This window comes from Stenella coeruleoalba, assembly GCF_951394435.1.
Source record: "Stenella coeruleoalba genome assembly, chromosome: 5".
In the NCBI taxonomy this organism is placed as follows: Eukaryota; Metazoa; Chordata; class Mammalia; order Artiodactyla; family Delphinidae; genus Stenella; species Stenella coeruleoalba.
The window spans coordinates 85,327,995-85,351,974 of NC_137150.1; the positions used below are offsets into that span (position 1 = coordinate 85,327,995).

Genomic DNA, 23,980 nt, shown 5'->3' on the forward strand with positions numbered 1-23,980 from the left:
ACACTGTATGATTCCAACTACATGACCTTCTGGAAAAGACAAAATTACAAACACTGTAAAAAGAGCAGTGGTTGCCGGGGATTGGGAGAGGGAAGGAAGGAGGGCCAAATAGGTGGAACACAGGGGATTTTTAGGCAGTGAAACTATTATTCTGTCTGATACTATAGTAATGGTGGATGTGTATCATTACGCATTGGTCAAAACCACAGGCTGTATAATGCAAAAAATAAGTCTTAATGTAAACTATGGACTTTAATTAATAACGATGTGTCAACATTGACTCATCAATTCTAACAAACGCATTACACCAACGTAAGATGTTGGTAATTCGGGAAATTGGTAGGGGTGGAGGGGTATGAGTTAACTCCCTGTAATTTTCACTTAATTTTTTTCTATAATCCTAAAACTGCTTTTTAAAAAAGCCTATTAATTTCTTTCTAAGTTAAAAAAAACCTGGAGAAGAAGGTTTGGACTATTCCCCAGCTCCCTGAGATGCTGTAGGTGTTGGGTCTGGGGATCTTGGTAGTGTAATTTCTCAGGCACGTTTGTTGTCAGCAGGAGACCTCTTGGGATATTTGCCCCTATTTTTACTCTTCCTTAGCTTCTAAATCTAGAACCAAGCTAGAAATGACTGAGATGCAATTTGAAGTCAGATCTATCCCCCTCTGGGCAGACATCCAAACCTCCTATTCCTTGTATTTCAGGCTGTCAACTCTCCAATCACAGAGAAAATTTCTGTCACCTGTGTGCCTACCACGGGGCCTGACTCCACCAGGCCCCCATATGTAGGGAACTGAACTAGTCTCAAATTCCTCCCGTGTTCCTCACGTCCCAGATGCAACAGAACTCTCATTCAACTGTGCAAAGAGAAGGGAGCAGTGGATGGTCCAGGCACACTTATGAAATTCCAGATGAACAACTAGACTATAAACTTTTGATGGAGTGAGGATGCCCTGGGCTTCTCTGCAGCTCCCAGCCTGGCCTAGCACAGTGCTGGACACAAAGTCCATGCTCAGTAAACTCTTGAGTGATGCAGGAGGGCCAGAGAGGCATCCATTCTCACCCTCCCCTTACAGATGGAACAGTGGCACAATGGCACATCCACGGACATTCCTGAAGTCAGTCACCTTGAGGAAGACAGAGGAGCTGAGCTACTTCTGCTGCGGCCAAGCACACTGCTTTCCGGCTTTTCTAAAACAGACACCCTCATAGTATTAGAATTCCCTGCCCCTCTCTCCCACATTCCCCCCATATACATATACCCAGAATGCATTTTTCTTATATAAATCCTTAGGTGATGATTTCATTCTGTTTGAAACTCTTATTATACTCATTTTGAGATTCAGGAAAGACCTGTAGACTAGTAAAAAGAAAAATTGAGTACCAATTATATCCCAGAGTCTACTCCAGGCTCTGGGGAGGTGGTGAGGTGCAAAATGAAGTCCCTGACCCCGTGGATCTCTCCTTCTAGAGGATAAGCAGGCAATAACAAGTAGATGAGATGAGATGAGATGAGATGAACAAGTAGAGATACGTCAGGAGGTGTAACGTTGAGAAAGAACAGATTAGGTTGAAGGAAGAGAGAATGACGGGGGGAGTGTGATTTAGTAAAGGGCAGTCCAGTGAGGGTGGCCACGAAGCAGACACCTGAATGAAGTGAGGGAGGGGCTGTGCAGCTATCGGGGAAGTACCTTCCAGGCAGTGGGCGAAGCCCCGGAAGGGAGGCTGTCCTGCTTAGGCAGAGGAGCAGCAAGGAGGCCACTGAGGCTGTGGAGCGGACAGGGGAGGTGAGGGCACTGACAGCGTGTGGCATTTTCTCTGCATGAAAGCAAACCGTGCACAGTGTTGAGCAGAGAACTGACCTCGCCTGGCTCCTCTTTTGCAAGCTGATGCTGACTTCTCCATGGAGAACAGACTGTGGGCAGGGAGGTCAGGGCTGGGTGGAGGCAGGGAGAACACTTAGGAAGCTACTGCAATAGACCAGGTAAGAAATGCTGCTGGAAGACAAGGATGGTGGCAAGTTGCAGGATTCTGAATACATCTTAAAAATAAAGCCAACATCGTTTGCCAGCTTAAAGTGGAGTATGAGAGAAAGAACAGAGTCCAAGGTGACTCTCAGGTTTGGGGCCTAACCAGTAGAATGGAATTTGCTGAAGCAGGGAAGAAGCAGAGGAGAAAGCTGGGTGGGAGCTGTCTTCCCAGTGACCGGGCCTAAAGACTGGTACCTACGGGGGCACCTGGGGCACAACCTTGCCCACTGTGGACTCCTCTCTTTCCCCATCTTCTCATTCCCTCATCTCTGTAGAGCCTTGAGCCAGTGGGGGGTTCCATCAGTGCAGCCTTCCACCTACTCCTCTTTCCAGCTGTCCAATCCCCCGATAACTCTCCTTCCAGTCTGTTTTTCTTTCCTTTCTTTTCCTATTAACGGCCACCTTCTCCTGAATGTTCACAATGCATTTTGTGCGCTTTATATGCAGTATCTTGCTTTCTCTTTGCAACAACTTTAAGAAACTAGGGTTTCAGAGTGGAGGTGACTAGCCCAGGGTCATACGCCTACCACCTGGCAAAGCTACGTTCAAATCCAGGCCTGTCTGGTTCCAAAGCCCGCCCTTAACCAGGATGCCACACCATCTCCAACCTGGAAGTGGCCCCAGAGACATGGCTCCCTCCTGCAACAACCGTCTTTCTCCAGCACTTCCCCCTTTTTCTAATAAGATTCACTCCAAACCTCTGCTCTCTCAGATGGGGTCACCCCAACTCTCCTCAGACCTCTCTCAGGAACAGTGCGAACCAGGATCCTCTTGCCACGAGAGCTTTTCTTCTCTCAAGTCCTGCCAGACCCTGAGGCCTTCACTGTCTCTTCCCACAAGAGAGGGAAAAGCAGCTTATCTGGCAATGGGACGTAACTGCCTTCAGTTCAGGCCTCTGCTCTTAGAAAACAAACACAACCACAGAAGCAAATGCAGCCCTTGTGCCTAGACTCTGACCTCTGGCCAGTTCCCTCAAATGTCTTATCTCCCAACTCATCTTGGGTGAGCACAGATGCCAGAGGCTTTTGAGGTGGGCAGGAACCTTCTGCATCAAAAGTGTTCCCTTGTGCCATGTCTCTGCATCCACATAGTGCCCTGAAAAGGCAGCTTGCAAGGATGGGGAAAGAGAGGCTCAGAGAGTTTCCATGATTTCCTCTGGGTTACCCAACTAGTTGGTCACATAATTATATCTTAAACCCAGGTATCCTATACCCACCCCGCCACACACACACGCAAAGCCAGAACATCCTGGCTTCAGGCTTTCCACAATTTTTAAAGAAAAACAAGGAACTGAGGGCAACTCCATGCTCATGGCAGCCAAATCTCCCCACTCTCTGAAGCCAGCTGGGAGACTCGGTTTTGCTCTGCAGGTAACGGCCCGTAGCATTCTTTCTGCTGGATGCCCTGTATTTGCCTGGAAGGTACCATCTCCTGTCAGTTACCTGTCTGTCGAAGTTGCTACTTCCTTCCCCAGGGTATTTTTCTGCACAAGCTACCACTTCTCCTGACCAGGAAAAGCGCCTGCTGGGCAGAACGCCTTCTCCCCCCTCACCCTGCCGAGGCTCAGAGGACCCTGAGCAGACTTGCAGAGGCCCAAGGAGCACGTGGATTCAGCTGGCACCTGTAGTGGGAGCAGAGACTCAGACAGCCAGTTCAGATGATGTCCCAGGGCGAGCGAAAGCCGGGAGACACGTTCCAAGAGGAGACCCAAGATAGAGGCAGCTTTCAGCACTGCCTACGAAGTCAGACATCATCTGGGCCTCAGGACCCAGCCTCCCTCAGGCTGCTGCTGTGGAACCACTCAAAACCTTCCGGCTGTGGCCCCAGTTTTCAATTCATGTCTCTTAAGGCAAGTCTCATAAAGGCCGCCGCCTGCCCCTTGCACTCTGTTAGTTGCAAAAGAAACAGTTCTCCCAAGCTGAGGGGGCTCTACTTAGAGAGACTGAGAGGGGAGATTGTCTGGATACCTTTTTTTTCTCAAAGCCCGAGTTTTGGAGTCAGCAGCCCTGCCATGAAATCTTGGTAAGCTGCCACTTACCAGCTGTGAGACCAGAACAAGTCCCTGCAATTATTTAGGCTTCAGCTCTCTTATCTGCCGAATAGGATCATGCTGCCCGTCTTCACAGGACTGCTGGGGGGTTGCAGGGACAGTGCTCACAGGGCTCAGCGCAGGGCCTGGCACACAGTAGGTCTCACTAAATGGCAGCTCTCGTTCTCACCGTCATCAGAAGGACGACGGAGGCAGGTGCAGCTGCCTCTTTGGCACTGGGATCTGCCCGTCTCGGCCTTCTCGGCCTGCCCTTCAGGTCCACAGCTGATTCCCTGAGAGGGTAAGGGAATGAAGGGCACGGGAACGTCCGTGACGGAGGGCACCTGCTGCTCATGTGTGCTCACCCTCTTGAGGGAGAATCACCACATACATTGTAAGGCTTGGTTTGTGAAATCAGGGGAACAAAAATGAACTCCATCACAATACTGCTTTCAGCAACCTGTTCTGTCCTTTTCAGGCACACTCGGGACCTTTGTGGTGTTTCAGTGACGGGGTTGGCTGCCAACCTTCTTGTTCCCCTTTGGTGAGGAGAGCTGAGCTCCCCACCCCTCCCATTGTTGAAGACCACCCAGTGAAACGCGCTGGCAAGCTGCCACCGTCCAGGCAGGCGAGAGCCGGGCCTGACGACCCAGCCTCCATCTCTGCAACAGAAGGCTACAGAACGACAGGCACCTGACTGCGGGGGGCTTTCACCTGGAGCCAACGCGGCCTTCACGACGGCCAGACCACCAGCGCTGTCCAGAAAGGGCTGCAGGCGATTGCTTGGAAGGCCTGTGCATTGCAAGAGACATTAGATTCTAACCCTTGGCTGTAACACAGCAGATTTTTATGTAACTTGTTCACTACAAGACATCCGTTCATAACGACACAAGTACACAGCCGTGAATTTCCGTCACTCTACGTGGTCTCACTTGCAAAAGTGGGTACTGTGCTGACTGACTGCGTGATGAAATCCCTCATGCGGGCGCAAGTACGTAAAAAAGGACAAGGTACCGTGACACCTCTGTGGGACGACAGTCATCAGGCAGAAAAGCAGAGAGCCAAGTCGGGGGGTGGCGGGGCAGATGCTCTGTAAAGCAATTAAGAGCAGCCTCTGCTTCCACAGAAAAGTAAGAAACCCAGAACCCCCCAATTTTCCTCTCCAATTAACTGTGACCCATACCTAATAGACCTGCTGGGATTGCAATGTTAGGTAAGTTCAGACTAGTCAAGGCACTTGGCTGGGACTATTCTGGAAAAATATTGGCAGGCCGGGAGACCTGCGGAGTGCTCTCTTCGAGAGTCCAATTCCAGCCCAGCCTCCAAGGCCAACCAGTTCTACACACCCTTCTCCTCTTACCTGTAGCTCCCATCCTGTGCGACCGCCACCCCGTAGCAGCCAAGGAGGTTCCTGGGCAACTGGAGAGCCCAGCAACTTTTATTTGCCCCTAAAATAAACGTCTTCTCACTTGTTACTCTGGGAATAATTTCAGAGCCAAGCAAACCTACCCCAGACAGCAGAACAAAGGGCAAATGGAATTTAAAAGTGAAAAGCTGAATTCAGGCATGTGTTTCTAGCATTCTCAGCTAAAATCAGACCTGGCTGAGAAAGAAAAGATCACAAATTTCTCCTTTTTCCCCTGAAAGCTACTCAGTAACTGCTTTTAGAAACTTGTCGAAGACTCGCATTTCTGAGGTTCTGTATTTAATGCAGAGATTCCAGTTTGTTTGGTTTTTTTTGCGGTATGCGGGCCTCTCCCGTTGCGGAGCACAGGCTCCTGACGCGCAGGCTCAGCGGCCATGGCTCAGGGGCCCAGCCGCTCCGCGGCACGTGGGATCTTCCTGGACCGGGGCACGAACCGTGTCCCCTGCATCTGCAGGTGGACTCTCAACCACTGCGCCACCAAGGAAGCCCCTCCAGTTTTTAACTTTACTAAAATTAAAAAAAAATCACTCTGAACTTGAAATCTCCTGTCTTAATACTTAATACTTCAGTCTATTATCTGCTTAGGAAAAGTAAGTTTGCAGGGAGAAAATAATGAACATACGGGCAGAGGTGAAAGAACGTTTCAGTCCTGCCAGCCCCATCGCTGCCTCTAGGACTCAGCCTGAGAGGCTCCCAGGCTCTCCTCCTTCCAGGAGCCTTTCTTCATGACCCAGTCCAAGCACTTTCACACTGGAGTTTGCATTGCCGTGCCCTGCATGTCCCCTCCCCTCAGTCATGGAATTCTGGAAGGCGTGTGCTCTGGTATTGATATTGAGCACACAGCGAGCGAGTGCTGAATAAAAGCTTGTTGAAAGGATGTAGGCTCCAACCTACAAATGAGTCATCACCCTCATCTTGTCCAATGCTGTCCAAACTCATTTTGGAGAAGAATAAACATTTCTTTTCCATATTTTCTGCTGCTCAGCTCCTTTTGGATGATTTTTTATTCAACCCATAAATGTACTCTCCCGTTACCGACTAGGAGAACTAGTTGAGACTTTCCTCAACGTTTTCTCTGGCAACCAAGTTAAGTTGACTGTGTATCATTGGCTCTGATCTTTCTCCTACCATTTCCTCTTACTGCCCAATAACCCTGTCCCAAACATCAAAGGCCTTCTTTGAAGATAAGGCCAAATTCACCATTAGGAAAAGAGAAACTATTTCCTAACTTTATTTCAGAAGATGGTATGACACGGAATCCCTCTGGGTTTTGTGAGATAAACACAGCCCAGTACATCAGATGAGAAGGCATTTGCTGTAATACCATTGGTAGACACATAAACACAGGACTTTCCTCATCCAAACCTAAGCAGGACTTTTCCACAGCAGTCTTGGGCTCCAAATCCACAGTAAATGGTTTATAACCAACATGTTGAACAGAATTTGCCACAGGGAAAGGGGGGTGACGTGGTCACGCCAGGGGAAAGAGGCCACCACAGGCTCTGACTATAAGAGTATCCGAGCTGAACTAGAACCAACTTGTTTAGTTCAGATTCCATTCAAAACTGGACCCTTTCAATACTGAAGGATGGGAAACACTCTTATCTTCAAGCAGAAACATAAAACATGAAAATATGACTGACCCAATAGGCTAGAGATATTAGACTATGGGCAGAAAACCTCACCTGCTTCTTCTACTTCATTGCTGATACCCTCAGACGGTGTGAATGTTGACAAGACGTCATGGGTCACGGGTTCCAGGAAGCTTGTTCTGGGCCTGAGGAAAAAGAAAGTGTCTCAAACAAAGTAAATAAACACTTTGAAAGTATTTGCTTTTTATAAGGTACATTGCTATAAACCAGAGTAATTCCTTATTAGTCCATTTTACAAATAAGAAAACAGAGAAAAAGCAGTTTTTCTAAACCACAGGCTTCCTTAAATCTCCAGTTACCTGGCCCCTTGCTAGAAATGAACTGAATAGATGAAGGACAATGATTACATTGAAAACAGTCTGTTGCTCTTACAAAACCATTACCTTTGCATCCAGTGGTCCATTTTCACCAATATTCACCAAATATCTGTTAAGAACACATTATCAGCAGCCCTCATACGAAGTAAGGTGGGTTAACAGGGAAGGGGCTGGGGCTGGTAAGGCAGCAGAAGGAGTGAATCCCTTCCAAAATCAAGGGTCGGCTAATAGATGGGTCCAGCTGGAGCAGAAGGGTTCTATCAAGGTAATATTATTATGAGATGAGACAGAGCCACATGTGAGAGGGCTAAGAAATTTAGATTGTAAGCTTAGACTGGGGGATGAGTTTATGGGACTGATGGACGATGGGCGTTGGCGGGGCGTGAGGGTAGGGGGATGATGGGTAGACAGTGGGGAGTCCAGCCATGTGTCAGCAATTGTCAAAGGCATGAAGAAGCATGGTGGTGGCAGAAATGGAAAAGATGGTAGGATGGCGGAATAATAAAAGGAAAGGCAGGAGAGACTGGGCAAGCTTGGGGACGGAGCTAACTCAGTGGTAATGGAGATTTAGTGAGCAATTAGCTCAGTGGATTGAGTCAGTGTGAATGGAGTCCACAGGCAGAGCCAGGGGTCCAAGCCAAGTTTCCTAATCCTCAGGGCAGTGCCACTTGAGATGGATCCTTTAAGTCTTACTTCCCGATTCCACCTCCCCTTCTCTACCCATTTCCAACCCTGAGGGCTCCAAGGAGGCAAGAGCCCTATTTAGGAAGGCTTTTTGTAAACATGGATTTCTAGATGAAAAACAAACACCCTCTTCCATCCCACCCTCCAGCCCCAAATATTTGATCCAGCCTCATAAATGATGAAAATATTACATGTAAAGGCTCCACATGGGAGCATTCTCAGGATTTACGCTGTTCCCAGCAATAGCAAAGTGTTTGGATATACCTGCTCCCTACGAGTCTTTGGTCAAAAGCGTAGAGCTGCTTCAGGGCTGTCTGACTACAAGAGTCTTTACTTTTATTGGAGCTATGTGAAAAGTATGTATGCACATGGATGAACAAAAACAGTTACAGTATGGCAATGTGGGTAACTTTAAAACACATTTTTTTTTATTAGTAGTACATGCTTGTGCAAAAAATAAAAATTGGGAGGGGAGGGTCATTTGGAGAACCATCCTTTGACTAAGAAAGCTTATTTTCTTGGGACAAAAAAGCTCCCAGTCTGGGGTCTGATGTGCTATAAACTTTTGCTGAATTGAAGTATGGAGATGACAATAAGTTCCATATGTTAAAGTAAATACACTTTAAAAAATGTAACAAATCACTTTCTTTTCTCTCCCTCCCCAATTTCCATCCACCCTCCTCCTTATTTTCACAGATAGCAAGAAGGCTTGGAGTTTGGAGGAAAGAAAGCAAACTCCCAATGTACAATATCTTCTGGTGCCAGGTTAATACTTTCTTACTCAGAGGACAGAAAGTACTGGAAGCAATTATCTGGTGCACTTGGGTCCTCTTCAGCTTCTATCCGCTTGTTTAAAAGACACAGAAAGGAAAACCCTTATTCGTTAACCATACTGGTGACTTTGTGGAAATCTGAACTCAGAACCCTAGGGTCCCATGGAATATTGTGACCACCAGGTTCACTTCTCACCATCCTTGCTTATACCCTGGGGATCCCTGGGGAAGTCAACTGAATTATCTCATGAGTAAAATCTCCTACTCCTTCTTAGGGTATGGAAACCACAGATAAGTTGCTGAAGAGAGCTAGGAGCCCAAACATTTGAAAGAGCATTTCAAAGAAAGGAAAATCTCTGGACCCATTTGGAGGATGTAAAGGAACAAAAATCACCCTCTTATTCAAGTTGGCCAACCGATCAACAGCTAAGCAGGGTTCCCTCTATCCCACCACAACCCCATCCCAACTGTGGTCAAGGAACCAACTATCCTGGACTCTATCAATGTCCTCTCCTCAGTAAAGCCAGTGCTGTGGCTTGGGCAATTTCTCCTGAGAAGCTGTTTCTTGCAGTGTTCCTCTTCTGAGATCTCTTGACAGAGGATGAACGAGACAGTGCCTGACATCTCAATCCTCAGATTTCATAGGTGTAGACAGCCTCCGGCCTCCTGAAGGGCCAAACTTTAAGCAATAGTTGGGGGCAGGCAATGTCAGCAAAGTGGCAACTCTTACTTCTTTCATTTTCCATACACTCGCTCCAAAAACTCATCCTACAGGAAAATCATAACTCCACTTCTGTTTTCACCCTGCCTCTGTCCCACTGACCCCAAGGTGCTTCAAGATTACCATGGGAACCTTCTAGATTTCAATTATGAAACCATAAAAAAGTACCAATTATAAGACCTCAGAAACGTTCCTGGGAAACCTGTTACATACCTCAAAATGGCCAAACTCTTGCCTCAGATTCACTTTAAGTTCAGAAAACAGGTTGGACAGATGTATGGGGGCATCTGTCCCCACCTTAGTCCAAGGAGACTGTTTAAATACTGTCACGCTGCCCTTGAGAACATGGAGATTGATTTATTGACTGTAACCAAAGAGATGAGAAACCATCACAGGGCTAGGCTGCCTGCTTAGGGCCCAATTGTGGAATAAATCAGAAATGTTTGTGCATTCAAGAATTTTGAAAATTTCATTCATTCAATGGCCAGTGTTTGCAAGGTTCTGGGTAATAAAGATCTAGGTGACCAATGTGAGCTGGGTACAAGGCACTTGGAGGTGGCACAAGGGCCTGAAACCACAACATACTTTTCACTCAGTGCATTCAAAGAGGTAACTCTGGGTCAAAAACTTATGCAAACCCATTTGAACTTGCTGAGAAGGGATAGGGGAGAGGCAGAACACCCCACCACGCCCAGAAAGTGCCTGTTTAGGATCGTTGGTGTGTGGTTTGGGTATTCTTAGCTCTGCTGCCACATCTCTGGAGACACACAACAACCTTTCAAGTAACACTGCCACTGCAATCCCATACCCAAAACAAAACTAAGCAAACAAATCCCTAGGGCTCCTTAAACTCCACCAGGTCTGCCTGCACCCCCAGCCCTCAAAATCCTCCTACCATCTGGAAGAGCAAACTAACACTGGGCACCCTGAAAGTTAAGCAGAGCCTTCAAAAATCCAGCAGAAAATTCTTCCTGGGTTCCTTGCCCTTCTCCACAGCCCCTTCCCACCTGTTCCAAAGGATCATTTCCCAACCTCTCACAGTTACACCAACAAAAACTCCCAAGAGAACAACCCCAGGAGGACCTCTGGACACTCTCACTTCAGCCTCGGCCCTTCCACCCCTCTAGCGGGGGATGCTTTTCTGGGACTGTTTTGCACCCGGTCCGTTCGGTCCCTCATTTGGGTTTAGTTTTTTTTTTTTTTTTAATTTTTAAAATTTATTTATTATTATTATTTTTAAACTCCGAGACGGTAAACCCTCACCCCCTAAGAGGCCAAATGGGTGTGCGGTGGTGCTGTGTATTTGCCGACCCCTTGTGGGTTTCTCCCCAGAGCCCCGCGCTGGGAGCCGGAGACCGGTGTCAACCTCCGGGGAAGTTTGGGAGGCTGTCCGGGCCCTTCTTCCACCGGGAAGCTTCCGGGAACGACCGTCCAGACCGCACCCGCACGGAACGAGATGCGGCGGCCCCGGGCCTGGAGGCGGCCACCCGGCACCCCGCCGCCCGCCTCGGCCGCAGCCCCCCGCCGGAGCCCGCGGGCCGAGCGCTGGGACCCGCTCCCGCCGCCGGCGCGTCCCCACCAGCCACCCGCCGGCGCTTCCTCGGTATCGCCCGGCCTGCAGCCGCCTCCCGCCCCCTCCCCTCCCCAAACCAACAAATAAACACAACTTTTTATGAAAAGAAAACAAACTTCAGCGACGTGACTCACCTCTGGTGCAGCCGGCTCCTGGGAAGGGTGAGCCGGGGCCCGGGGGCGCGGTGGGCGCAGAGAGAGCCACACAACCCGGTGCCGCACGGACACACAACCCGCACAGTGACACCCAGGGACACACAAAACGGGAGAGCGGCGGCCGCGGGAGCAACAAAGGAGCCCCGGACCGAGAAGCTGCGGGCCGGGGAGGGAGGGCGCGTGCGGGTGCGTGCGGCTGCGGCGGGCGTGAGTGTGAGTGTGTGTGCGCCTGTGTGTGTAAGTGTGAGTGTGCGTGTGCGCTCGCGGCTGCTGACACCGGCGGGCCGGGGCTCAGGGTCCCTGCGGCAGGAAGCGGGGGCCGCGGCGGCAGCAGCGGGAGGACAAGGCAGGGGACGCCGCGCCCTGCGCACCCGGTCCCTCCATATGGAAGAAGCTTTTTTGGATGACTGAACTCGCAAACAATTCCTTCTTTTGCTTCTGCCTAGGAGCCTCCCATTACCGCGCGAGGAGGAGGAGGGGGAGGGGGGAAGAGGAGGCGGGGAAGAGGGGGAGGAGCAAAGTGGAGCAAAGAAAGTCTTGGAAAGGAAGCTGGGAAAAAAAAAAAAAAAACAGTACCCCCAAACTCAGTTTTTCTCCTAATACCCATTTTTCTTTCTGTTGCGCCTTAGTCCCGTGCTGTCCCCAAACTTCACTTTCTTTCCGGTACCAAAAGCAAAGTCCTCCGCCTTTCTCCCACACCCACGGGCTCCCCGGAACCCCCATTTCTCTTTAGCTTCACCTCAGACCCTTGCTCTGCTACGCTATCCTTCCCTCCTTTCGCCCAGTCTCTTCTCCCCAAGTCTTTTTCTGACAGCCCCCTTCTTAATGGTCTCCTTCATTCTGCAAACAAATGATTGGATAAATCATTAAAAGTAAACTCTGTTGTTAAACGCGCCCCTAAATGCCCCCCAAATGGGGCAGCGGCTGTCGAGAAATTTATAAGGAAACCACAGCCCCAACGCTACCTCCCCGCGACCGACCCACCCGGTGGGTCGGGGAAGGGAGGGTTCGCCGCGTCCTCCTCCGTTGACAGCGCCCTGCCCTGACCTCCATTCATCATCCCAGGATGGAAGAGCGAGGAAAAGGATGGGGGGTGGGGAGGCGAGGGAGGGGTAGCGGCCACAGAGAAAAGTTAGTTACGTCCTTGTGCGCGTGTGCGTGTTAAGCCCTCCCTTTAGTGTTGGGCAGAAAAGCATTTAGAGTAGCGGTTCTCAAACTTGAGCTGCATCAGAACCCCCTGCAGGCTTATTAAAACATAGGCTGCAGAGCTCCACGCCCAGAGTTTCGGCTTCGGTAGGGTCTGAGGTAGGGCGGAGAATTTGCATTTTTAGTAAGTTCTCAGGTGGTGCTGATGCTGTGTGTCCAGGGCCACGTTTTAAAAACTACTTTTCCACGGTATTGAGAAGTCAAGCACGTACTGAGTTGGTGGCAAATGGGTCCCCTTCTTAATCTGTAAGTGATGAAACATAGTGAAGGGTCATCCAGTCCACACCCTTATACCGAGGCTGAGGAGACCGAGACCCAGAAGGGTTAAGGCAGGCGTTCGCTGGAGTTTGTGCCAAAGTGGGAAGGAACCGTTCTGAAAGCGGACAGGCAGGCAGGGAGTGGGGAGAAGGAAGGTGCCGCCTCCTTTATGGCAGGAGAGCCGCACTGGGAGGCAGCAAGCTACCATGTGGCTCTGAGAAAGTCACCTAACCTTTTTGGGCCTCAACTTTATTTTCTTCAGTTTCTCATCAGTAAAAATGCATACTTTACACCAAGTATATGATTTTAATTGAATCTGAATCCAAAGATGTTTAAAAGGGCAACACAAACATCCTTTAAGCAATATGTTGTACTATTTTTTTCTCATGCTTTTGGAAATCCAGGCATGAGCCAGTTTCTTTATTGATGTATCTGGAACGTTCAGCTCCACGTGCCTGGATTCTTGGGTCTGTCCCCAGGGGAAAGTGGAGAAAGGGGATGATCCATTTTCAACAAGGTGAAAAAGACTATATACTCCTTCCTTGAACTATGCACTTGTATTCTTTCCACTCCTTTCTTCTCCAGTTCCCTCCCTCCCCACTTTCCTTCTCTTATCTCCAACATTCTCCCCCTAACATTCTCCAAGGCCTATTTTTCTCTCCACTCAATGCCCATATCAGCTTCCACCTTCTTACCCTCCTCGTCTAGGGCACAACTCACGAGTACAGGCCTGGGGCCCATCCTGGGTACAGAACTCTCAATTTCCCAAGGGAATGGGCCAGCCAGCCTTCCACTGCAGTGAAAACACTCCCTCTCCCCAGAGCCCCCAGCAGAGTATTGAGCTGTCTGTTTTTCAAAGATGACTCCAAGTCCCACTCTCACTGATAGTGTGGGATACCAATGAGGAACCTATGCATGAAACGCTCATATTGATTCTTCTATATTCTTTTATATACTATTCATGGATCAACATCTCAAAGATGTCTCTTACCCCTTCCCATTGTCTTCTTCCAAAGACTTTCCCCAGGACTCTTGATTCCCTCCATTCTGGCCTTTGGGTGTCCCCTATACCCTGAGTCAACCAGTCAGAGCGCAACAGAAAACAAAGAAGGTTGAAGTCCTTACCAACATTATTTAGCCAGGAGAAAGACCCCAGGGCCTGTACTTCCCTCCATCCCAGGCTGCTCGTGGCGTGGCGCTGCTCATCTTTCCCACAGAGTTCAGACAGAATGCAGATCACAGCCTAACCGAGAGGGCTTAATTCTGCCGCAGCGCCAAGCACACTGTTGACAACTCACATGTGTTTATTGTTTTTATGGCTCTTTGTATTAACATAATTGCGTTTATTATTATTACCCCTGTAAGGACATTGTATCTCTGAACTCTCTCCCTTTGCCTGGAGCAAGTTCCTTGCCTAATTCTCCCTTCCCCTCTTTATTAGTTTCCCTATCACTACCATCCCTACCCCACTCTAACCGCCCAGCCATCTCAAAACAGAGTGTGGGCTTGTGATCAGGTGCTCTCTGCTACTCTCCACTTTGTTCATGGTGAGTCCCTCTGGTGTTTTGCTTCCTTGAGGGCTATCTGGGCCTCTATCAAGAAAGCAGCATTTAGTATGGAAGTCACATTTATTATGTCACATTTATTATGTTGGGGGTGGGTAGGCAGGGATTGTAGATCCATATAAGTTGCATATCACTAAACTGTGCAGAGTGAACTGGAAGGAATCGCAGTGAGTGACATGAAGAGAGGATGCTCCCTCCTTAGTGTGTTATAGACACTCCATTTGTATCATATGGACAGGGGGCCCCTTCGTGGTGAAGGATATCTGGAAAGAATTGTGCTGAGAAAATTACTAACACGTAGGCAAAGAGAAATAGGGACTTGATAATCTCCCCTCTGTTTTAATATAAATCTGTTTTCCTCATTATAAAATATGTTCATTGAAGAAAATTTAGAAAATATGGAAAAGCGCAAAGAAGGAGGAAATTACCTTAATCCCACTACCTACGGGTAACAATGTTAACATTTTTTTTCCTTAGTCATTCTTCTCGTTTTTGTTTCTCATCATACAGATCCATAGTTCATCTTCACTGAGTATATGATTTTAATTGATCAGAACTGGAAGATGTTTAAAAGGGCAGCATAAATGGATACTTTTATTCAATATTTTGTATTTTTTTCTTATGCATTTGGTAACTTAGGGGTCAGTTTCTTCACTGATTCATCTGGTACTTTCACATTTTGTAAAATTGTGTTCACTGTAAACACAGGTTTTGATCCTACTTTTTAAATTTAACATTGAAATGTGATTATTTTCCCCATGTCATTAAATCTTCTCCAAAGTTCAACTTAAACAGCTGTGTGCTATTCAGAGAGGTTGTTATTTATTCAACCATTCTCCTATTGTCATGTATTTAGATTATTTCTATTTTTATTATGATCATGCATCACAGTTGACTAAACATCTTGTCATAAATCTTTATTTACAATTCTGATTATTTCCTAAAGGTGAATTCCTATGAGTAGGAGTTTTGGATCAACGGACAGAACGTTTCAGGGCTTTTGGCTGCTGTTGCAAAACTGTCCTGTCGTGGCTCCAATATATATTTTCATCTCTCAGATCTCCACAACAATGAGATCATCAGATACAAGGCTCCAAGTGGAGACTTGATTGAATTGTCCACTTTGGATGACTACACAGATAAAGAAAACAACTGCCAATATTCACTACAGTGGAGACAATGCTCAAGTGGGAAGGGTGGAACAGTAATTTCTTACTATGTGAGCTCAGTTATATTTATGAACTTATTTAACCTTCCCAACAACCCCCTGAGAAATAAACTAACATTTATTGAGCACTTACTGCTCACAGCCTCTGTGCTGGATTTTGTGTGTACGTGTGATCTCGAATCCCCACAGCAACCCTTTCCCGTAGGTTTCATTATCTCCATTTTACAGATATGGAAACTCAAGTAACTTGCCTAAGATCCCTAGCAACTAAGCGGTGGTACTAATTCTGAAACCTGGGGTTTTTCAAGTGCAACCTATGGTTTCCCTGCAGCTGTTTCACGAGTTACAGGCTTCTTAGTGGAGTAAGAAAGGCATATTAAGAAGATGCTTGAATTTTGTCAAGCTGTTAAGGAATCTTTTGTGGGCTTCCAGATGACTGTTTTTTTTAATAGGACATCCAAATACATTCAAAGAGCTAAGGTGACTTACTAACTGTAATTAATAGAAGAGTCCAAGGATTGTATACCTTAAGAGAATGCTGTTCTGATGTATGAGTTAAGATATCTAGATTAAAGACTACATATTAAAATTCACAGTACTAACAATAATAAGAAAACTGGCTTTTGTATACATTCTTATTCCCAAAGCTAATGTTTGGATAAAGACTTTTTATCTTGATCAGAGGTGCTAGAAATAAAATATTTGTGCGTCCAACTTCCTAGTTTCAAATTCTAGCTGTTGAATGTATAGTTTTTATTTATTAAAGAAATATCTGAAAACATTTTCAAAATAAATGCAAAACTTAATTCATTAACTTATTATTAGGAAAATTAGGGAACTCCCTAGTGGTCTAGCGGTTAGGACTCTGCACTTCCACTGCAGGAGGCATGGGTTCGATCCCTGATTGGGGAACTAAGATCCCACGAGGTGCATGGCACAGCCAAAAAGAAAAAAAATAAAAAGGCAAATTAGCCCTCATTTGCTCTTTAGTGGGCCATTAACTAGCTGAGTTGGCCTACCTCTCCATGCTGGTTATCACAAGGGCTGCCAGAGAAGGAATGTGCCCAGTTGCTCCAAAATATTTGATGACTGAATGAAGAATGATGAATAAAAGTATGAGATTGACCTCTGCAACAATTAGTAAACAATGCAAGACCGTGTGTAATTAAACCCTAAGTTGTAGGTTGAGGCAGGATTACAGGTGAGCCTGGTACAATGCCATCTACTCCGCATTCAAGTTGAGCTGGCTGGGACTGACTTCTGTCGTCCAGTGCTGCCAGCTCAGGTGTTCCTACTGGCCATGTGTTCTTTGACTTTAAGGAGTCATTCTCCAGATTCCCTTGAGGCTGCCTACAGACAAATATACCTTAGGGGGAGGATGACATAAAAAAGCAAGATTGTGGGATCAATCTGGATTTGGATCCAGTCTTAAGCTGTATGAGCTTGGATACTCTGAATCCCACTTTCTTTATCTGTGAAAATTCAAAATAATATATATGAAGTATCTCTCTCAGTATATGATTCTTAGTGGGTCATCTGGTGCAACTATACCAGTTGTTTACAGTTAGCACTTATTCTGATCGGTCAGTTCCAATGCCTTGACCATTATTTTACATATATATTTATAGAGTACCTTGGTGGGTACTCTATAAGTGGTAGTTATATTAGTAAAGGTTTGGGTCAGAGGTACAGCTAGGACAGAGAAATGGAAAATAGAGTAATCCAAGGCCATTTCCATTACCCATGCTGCATGCTTGATTTTCCACACTCCTTAATTCTCAGACAAATGGAATCTGTCTGTTGACACTGAGTTCTAAGAGACTCCATTTTTCCATGATATAAGATCCTCTGATGCAAGCACAGGCCCCATTTAGTCCCAAATGAAACCCCTACATTCGTCAACTCCCTCCATTCTTTCTCCCCCTACCCTCCTCGTATGTTAGGCTGAGAAACGTGGATCCTGGAGCTGCCCAGACTCCGTCTGTCTGATATTGTGAAGCTGATGGCAGTGGAGGGCAGGAGGCGAGAGACTCCAGATAAAAGCAAAAACTCAAGGAGAACTTGACCTTAGTGCTTTGATACCGAACTCAGTGGGTAACAGCCTCCGTTAAATTTGTTCAGTCAGCCATTTAAGAGGGAAGGAGTTTCTCACACATCTTGGAAGGGTATTTAGCGACGAGATGCTTCCACGGAGGGGGAATCAATGTTCTGGGGACTGAGCAGAGCAGAGTCAAATGCCAAAGCTGCCATGGCAAGCTTAGAGACAGGTAGTGTGCGGGCTTGTTTTGCTCTCAATATATTATTTTCTTTCTCTTTCATGAGTTACCAGGGATTTACTAGGACTTTTGGTCACAGCAACAGAAAACCAGCTGTGCCCCACCTTAACCTCCCCCACCCCACTTCTTTGGGTTTCGGGGAGTAGCCCTCAGGGCACAGGCCATGAGGAAGAAAGGGGAGTTGAGAGGAAGACAGAGATACTGGGCTGGTGATGTTGTATGAGCCTCCCCACTACCTCTCCAACTCAGATTCAGAACCCAGATGCATCTTCTTTGCCTTCTATTGGTTGGATTCATCAACGAGCAAGTGGAATCATTTGAGGCTTGGTGGGCGCAATTTGAGAAGCACCTTACCTATGAACCTCTGCCTGGGATAAGGAAGGGCTAAGAAAATGAATCATACAGCCCACTGATTCTCTTATTCCTTAAAAAAAAAAAAAAAAATCCATAAGCCTTGTCCTTGTTTATCCAGGAGAGGTGAAGACAGGATCAGTCATGTCACTGCCTTACTTAAAGTTTATGAGTGGCTCCCAGCTCCCTTGGTCTAAGGGGACAAGTGCTCCATGCTCTGGTCCAGCCCACCTCTCCAGCCTGGCTCGCCCAGGGCCCACCTACCTGTATCTTGCGCTCCAGCATTCCCTTGCCCTTCCTCAAAGCACCACACTTTCTCATGCTTCCCAGCCTGCCCAATTCCTGTCTTCCCTGACTAAACCTTTTCTTCTCTTTTGTGTTCACCTAACTCCTACTTACTCTTTAAGATTTTCCTCTAACATTACCTCCTCTAGAAAACCTTGCCTGAACCTCCCCTCCCCAATTCCACTTGTCCTCCATGGACTCCTCTTCTTACCTTTATTACAGCATCTATCATGAGCATTGTAGTGGTTAACTGTGGGTCCATCTGACTTCTCCTCTTGACTGGAATATCTACAAGCACAAAGGCGATCCCTGCTTCATCTTTGTACCCCCAGTGCTTAGCCTGATACCTGGCCCAAAATGAGTGCCCCATATATAAATACTTGAACGAAGAATTAATAAAATCAAGTATCTCTGTCATAGCAGTTGAAGCCTAATGGATCTATACAGTCTGGAATGTTGAAAGGATACCAATAACTGGTACTGCACCTGAGGCGGAATCATAGTTATCAAAACCCAGGCTCTTGCCTAAAGCACGTAAAGACTGATTTGTCTGAAATATAAAGTTGGATGGCTATTATCTAGTATTTTGCGTTTAGATGCTCACGGTACGTTTGAAATGATAGCACATGATTGGCATATATTGTTTTTACTTTTTATTTTGAGTTAATTATAGATTCACATGGGTTGTAAGAAATAATACAGAGGTTTCCCCCTTACTGGAACACAATATCTAGCCTAACTGTAGTACAATATCTTAAAGATATCTTAATAATATCTTAATAACTGACTTTGATATATCAATCATTGCCTTTATTCAGATTTTGTCATTTTTACTTGCATACTCATTTGTGAGTAGTTGTATGTTTTAAAAATGATTTGTAGGTTATTGTGTGTGTGCATCCCAGCCCCTAAAAGTCTGGCCACCATCAGTAAGAGTCAGGACCATGCCCTTCTGGTCCCGAAAAGAAGGGGCTTGAGTCTTTTCCAAAAGTCTGTGGCAATGGGTTCATTCCTGACCTGGTCTCTGCTTTGCACCCTCTTTGACCCTTCCTTGAATGTCTTGTTCTTCCTCTGACAGGTCAAGAAAGTTCCTAGTTTCTGGAGGATGCATGATGAGTTGGAACAATTCCACCCACCATTTTCTGCCATTGGTCAACACACCCAGGGGTAGGCTCTATTATTTGCAGAGTTCAGTGCAAAGTGAAAATGCAGGGAGGGTCCCAGTCAGGAGTCAGGGAGTCAATCTCCCTTTTTCATACCCACAGCAGAAAGGTGACCCCCAAGGAGTTGTAATCTCTACACCAAGACACACTAGGGGATGGGCTAGAGGCCCATGTCCAGGTTTCTGCTGAAATTCTGTGGACCTGCCAGCCTAGGGTGGGGACAGCCACTGCTTTGCCCTTCTCTGAGATGCAGGGTGGGTACATGCTGTACCCCAACCCACCCCATATTTATGCTCAGGCCCCAACCTGGGGCAGAAGGCAACTGAGGAGCAGGTATGGGGAAGGGAAGGTTGGGGGAAACTAGGGCACGAGGGTTCAAAGGAATGCACAGCTGAGAACTTATCCCAGGCAGGAAGAGGGAGGCAGGACCACATGTGAGCTGAGACTCCAAGCCTCCAGTGTATGCTTCATCGTCCAGTCTAACTTCATTTACAAAACACAGATTCAAAGACAGACTTTCAAGATGGCAGCCACAGAGATTAAAACCAAGCAAGAGGCCCTTCTGAGTACAAGTCTCTGTGTAAGCACACTGACCACTTTCCCATGAAGTTGCCTGAACACACCAAACTCAAACTTTCCTGAAACTGTAACTTTCTACTCTCCCTTGGGACAGAATCATCTCCTTTATTCTACAGTGGGGTCTAAGAATGATGGCATGGAGCAGTGAAACTTTCTTATTTGATTCCTCCTCAATGAATATGAGTAATATTAGCAAAACCCCACTTATATAGCAGAAAAAAATCTGCTTCTTTCTCTCTCTTTTTTATATCTGTCTGATGTAAATCAAAAAAAAAAGTTAGTCTGAAATCAAACTGCCTTAGTGAGTAACACCATGATCTATCTAGCTGTCAGAAGAACTTGGGAATCATCTCTGGTGCCTCCTTTTTCTTCACTATTTTCATTCAGTGGTCACTAACTCCTGCAGTGCCACATCTAAAGTCTCCCCAGAATTCATTACCAGCGTTCAGTCCCTTCTGCAAGTGCCCTAATCCAGACATGCATCATTTCTCATATTGCAAAAGCCTCTTGATTAATCTCCCTACTTCCCATCTGGCTCCATCACTGGTCCATTTTCCACATTCCTGATGGAGACACATTTAGAAATGGCAAATTTGATCATGCCACATCTGTCTCTCCTCCTGAAATTGTTCAGTGACCTCACCACTGTCAGGATGAAATCAAACTCCTTAGCAAAGCACACAAAACCTTTCACACGGTCCCTAGCAAGTATCTCCTCAATATGATCCTACCATTTCCCACTCCTGACCCTATTCCCTCCCTCACCATATAGAGCTTCCTTAGGTCATTCCAGATCATTCACTTCTCTAGGTCTTTGTGTATGTGGTGCCCTTGCTTGGAGTACCTTTACTGACTCTTGCACCAAACTCCTATTTGTCCTGCAAAGCTAAGCTCAAGTGTTAACTCCTCTGGCCCTTCTTGCCCACCTCACCTCCCCAGCATGTGAGAGGTGCCTGTTAACCAAGGACCCATATCACTTGGTGTTTACCCTTATCATAGCACCTACTCACCATTTTAATAATTGTTTCAGGCCATCATGTTTCTCAAGCACAGGGGATGCCATTCACACTGTGGTGTATTTTCAATTTTCCTTACTTGATGTGAAACTCTTGAAGCCGGGTCCTGGGCCTTAAACATCATTGCACAACTTCTGGAATATGGTAGGTAGTGGGTAGTTGTTATCTGAAGAAAGGAAGGAAAAGAAAAAAAGGAGAAAGGAAGCACTGCAGCTGCCAGCCTGTAATATTTCTTTCTCTCTCAACCCTGGTCCCAAAAACCCTACCCCATCAGCTGTTTGATGTCTTAAGAGACAATATAGATTGACAGCACAGCCAATCTGATTGTGCAGACCTGGGTTCCTTAGGTGATGGAAAGTCATGATTTGACCAAATTTGAAGCAGTGGCTGCATTACAGACACAAGTTGGCTCCTCAACTTGGGCCCTTCTGATGTGAAACACAGAGATGCTGAAACTTTTCTCCCTCAGGAATGACCAATCCATAAAGTTCTAAAACAGTTTGAAAAATAAATGGAAATGCCTAGATATATACAGCTAGAAAAAAAATGTCAGTTTTATGAACATAGAAAACAACTTAAAAATGCATAACATGCGGTTGTCAAAACTCATAGAACTATACTTCACAAAGAAAATTTTACTATATATAAATTTTTAAAAAATGAACCAGGATGAAGGAAGAGCCCCAAATGGAATACAAACTATAACAACTGAACCTAACCATATTGCAAATGAATAACAGAACCATAATGGAGTGGGGAAGAAAAAAAGTAAGTTACTTTGGAAATCAGTATTTTGGCTGGATACTGTAAAACTAATGGCAAAAAGAACTATACACAAGTACTGCATTCTAGTTAGTAAACTTATTTTTCATGGGGATACAGATTAGCAATTCTGAAACTACTTTGTGTATATACTAGGGTTGAACAAATACTTTAATACACTGTAGATAATGAAAGTCAGGCTTTTCACTGCCAGAGTAGTAAGTTACAAATAAGGAAAGAGGGAAGGCTAGAATGAAATCTATGGTTTTGGATGAGAGTCAGAGGTATCAGTATGAACTCATGGTTTAAAATATATATATATATACTATAATATACGTATATACACACACATACATATATCTATCTCTCTCTCTCTCTCTCTATATATATATATATATATATATATATAGAGTGAGAGAGAGAGAGAGAGATACAGAAATAAATATAGATGTGAATACATACCTAGTATGTTCCTAGTATTCATCCATAGATTTCCTAGCTCTATCTGCTGAGAGGGCCTAGAAGCAGTGACATCCCAGTAGCAGTGAGCACACCCACCACCTAAGTTTTGGTTTTTACATCCCATTCTCCAATCTAAAGAATTAGGGATTCTTAGAAAAGTGTTTGATTCCAGGGCTGGGGTGGGATAGATACAAGTTGAGACAGGAGCATCTCATGCTGCTAGAGAAGCAAGGAAGTACCCGAAAAAGGCTGGGTAGTGTTGAAATGGCAAAGTGGCCAACCTGCAGCCAAAGCTGGAAAAATTTCAGCAACAAAACAAACAGTCATTGTATTGGATTATAACTCATAGAACAAAATAATTATCCATGAATCCATACTGATATAAATCAATAATTGAATGAATGAGGTAGAAGGGGCAGCTCTTCCTTACCGAAGAACTCCAAATAATAAATGTAGAAGCAGTTAGGGAAATAGAAAAACTTTATTAGAACACCACAGCAATAATTTTTCAGGCCAAGAGCGAGTGATGGATGCTAAAATTAGTGGGCAAAAGTTTGAAGAGAAACAAGGTGTTTGCACAGTCTCGAAGTATCACCCCCAATATATTTATTAGTCACAAAGATGAAAAAAACCCTGCTTTTACTGTGAAGAAACCCAGGAGATACCACCAAGTGATTAATGTTAACATCACTAGTGGTAAGATATTTTGATGTTATGCAAGCCCAGTATGATACACTGAGAAGGACATATCACTTCTGTGGTATTCTTGTCCCCAAATGGAAAACATCAGACAAATAAAAATTGAGGGACAGTCTATAAAATAACTGACCAATACTCCTCAAAAGTGTTAAGGTCAAGAAAAGACTAAGGAACTGTTGCAGATTAAGAAGACCAAGGATCCATGACAACTGAATGCAATGTGGGATCCTGGATTGACTCCTGGAGCAGAAAAAGGACATTAGTGGAAACACTGATGAAATCTATACAGTCCATAGTTTAGTTAATAGTATTGTAATGATGTTAGTTGCTTAGTTTTGATTATTGAAGTTGGTTGTTAAGGATGGTAATAATAGAGAAATTGGGTGAAGGATCTAAGGGAACTCACTGTACTGTCTTTGCAACTTTTCTGTAAAGTTACTTAAATACAAAGTTGAAAAAATGAGTGGGGATCATGCAGGTAAAAAGCAAGATGGAGACAAGAGAGAAAAGGGAGAAAGGCCTGTCTGAAGTTCTCTAAGAGTGAACAAAATGCACTGTAGGAATGGCAGCAAGTTCAGAATGGCTCAACAGAGATGGGAGGTGGGAAATTTTTTTTTTGAAGCATAATGGAAAAATCAGTTTCTCACTTTAAGTCGCTGATTTAAAAACTGGAGGCCCATTCAAGCAGCCATGGACAAGTGCTGGCCTTCACAAATGTTAAGGCCTATTCTGGAGTTATGGACAGCACCTCCAGGACTTGCTCTGGATGCTTCAAAAGGGCAAGTGAGTGCTTGGCCAGGACCCAGGTTGGGGCTCACCTGGAGAGCCTG

The 23,980-nt window shown here is 45.7% G+C and overlaps 1 protein-coding gene across 3 annotated transcripts in view; it reads right to left on the minus strand.

The window, feature by feature from the left end:
• Window positions 1-6,846: 6,846 nt before the first annotated feature.
• GTPBP8 (GTP binding protein 8) overlaps window positions 6,847-23,980 on the minus strand; it is a 222,995-nt gene continuing 205,861 nt past the window's right edge. For 2 of the 3 annotated variants that reach the window (XR_013828473.1, XR_013828474.1), the window contains one exon: window positions 21,130-21,393. The gene's annotated coding sequence lies outside the window, so the exon portion shown is untranslated. Of the gene's footprint in view, window positions 7,263-21,129; window positions 21,394-23,980 lie in introns of those variants that run through there. The other variant, XR_013828472.1, reaches the window with a different exon arrangement.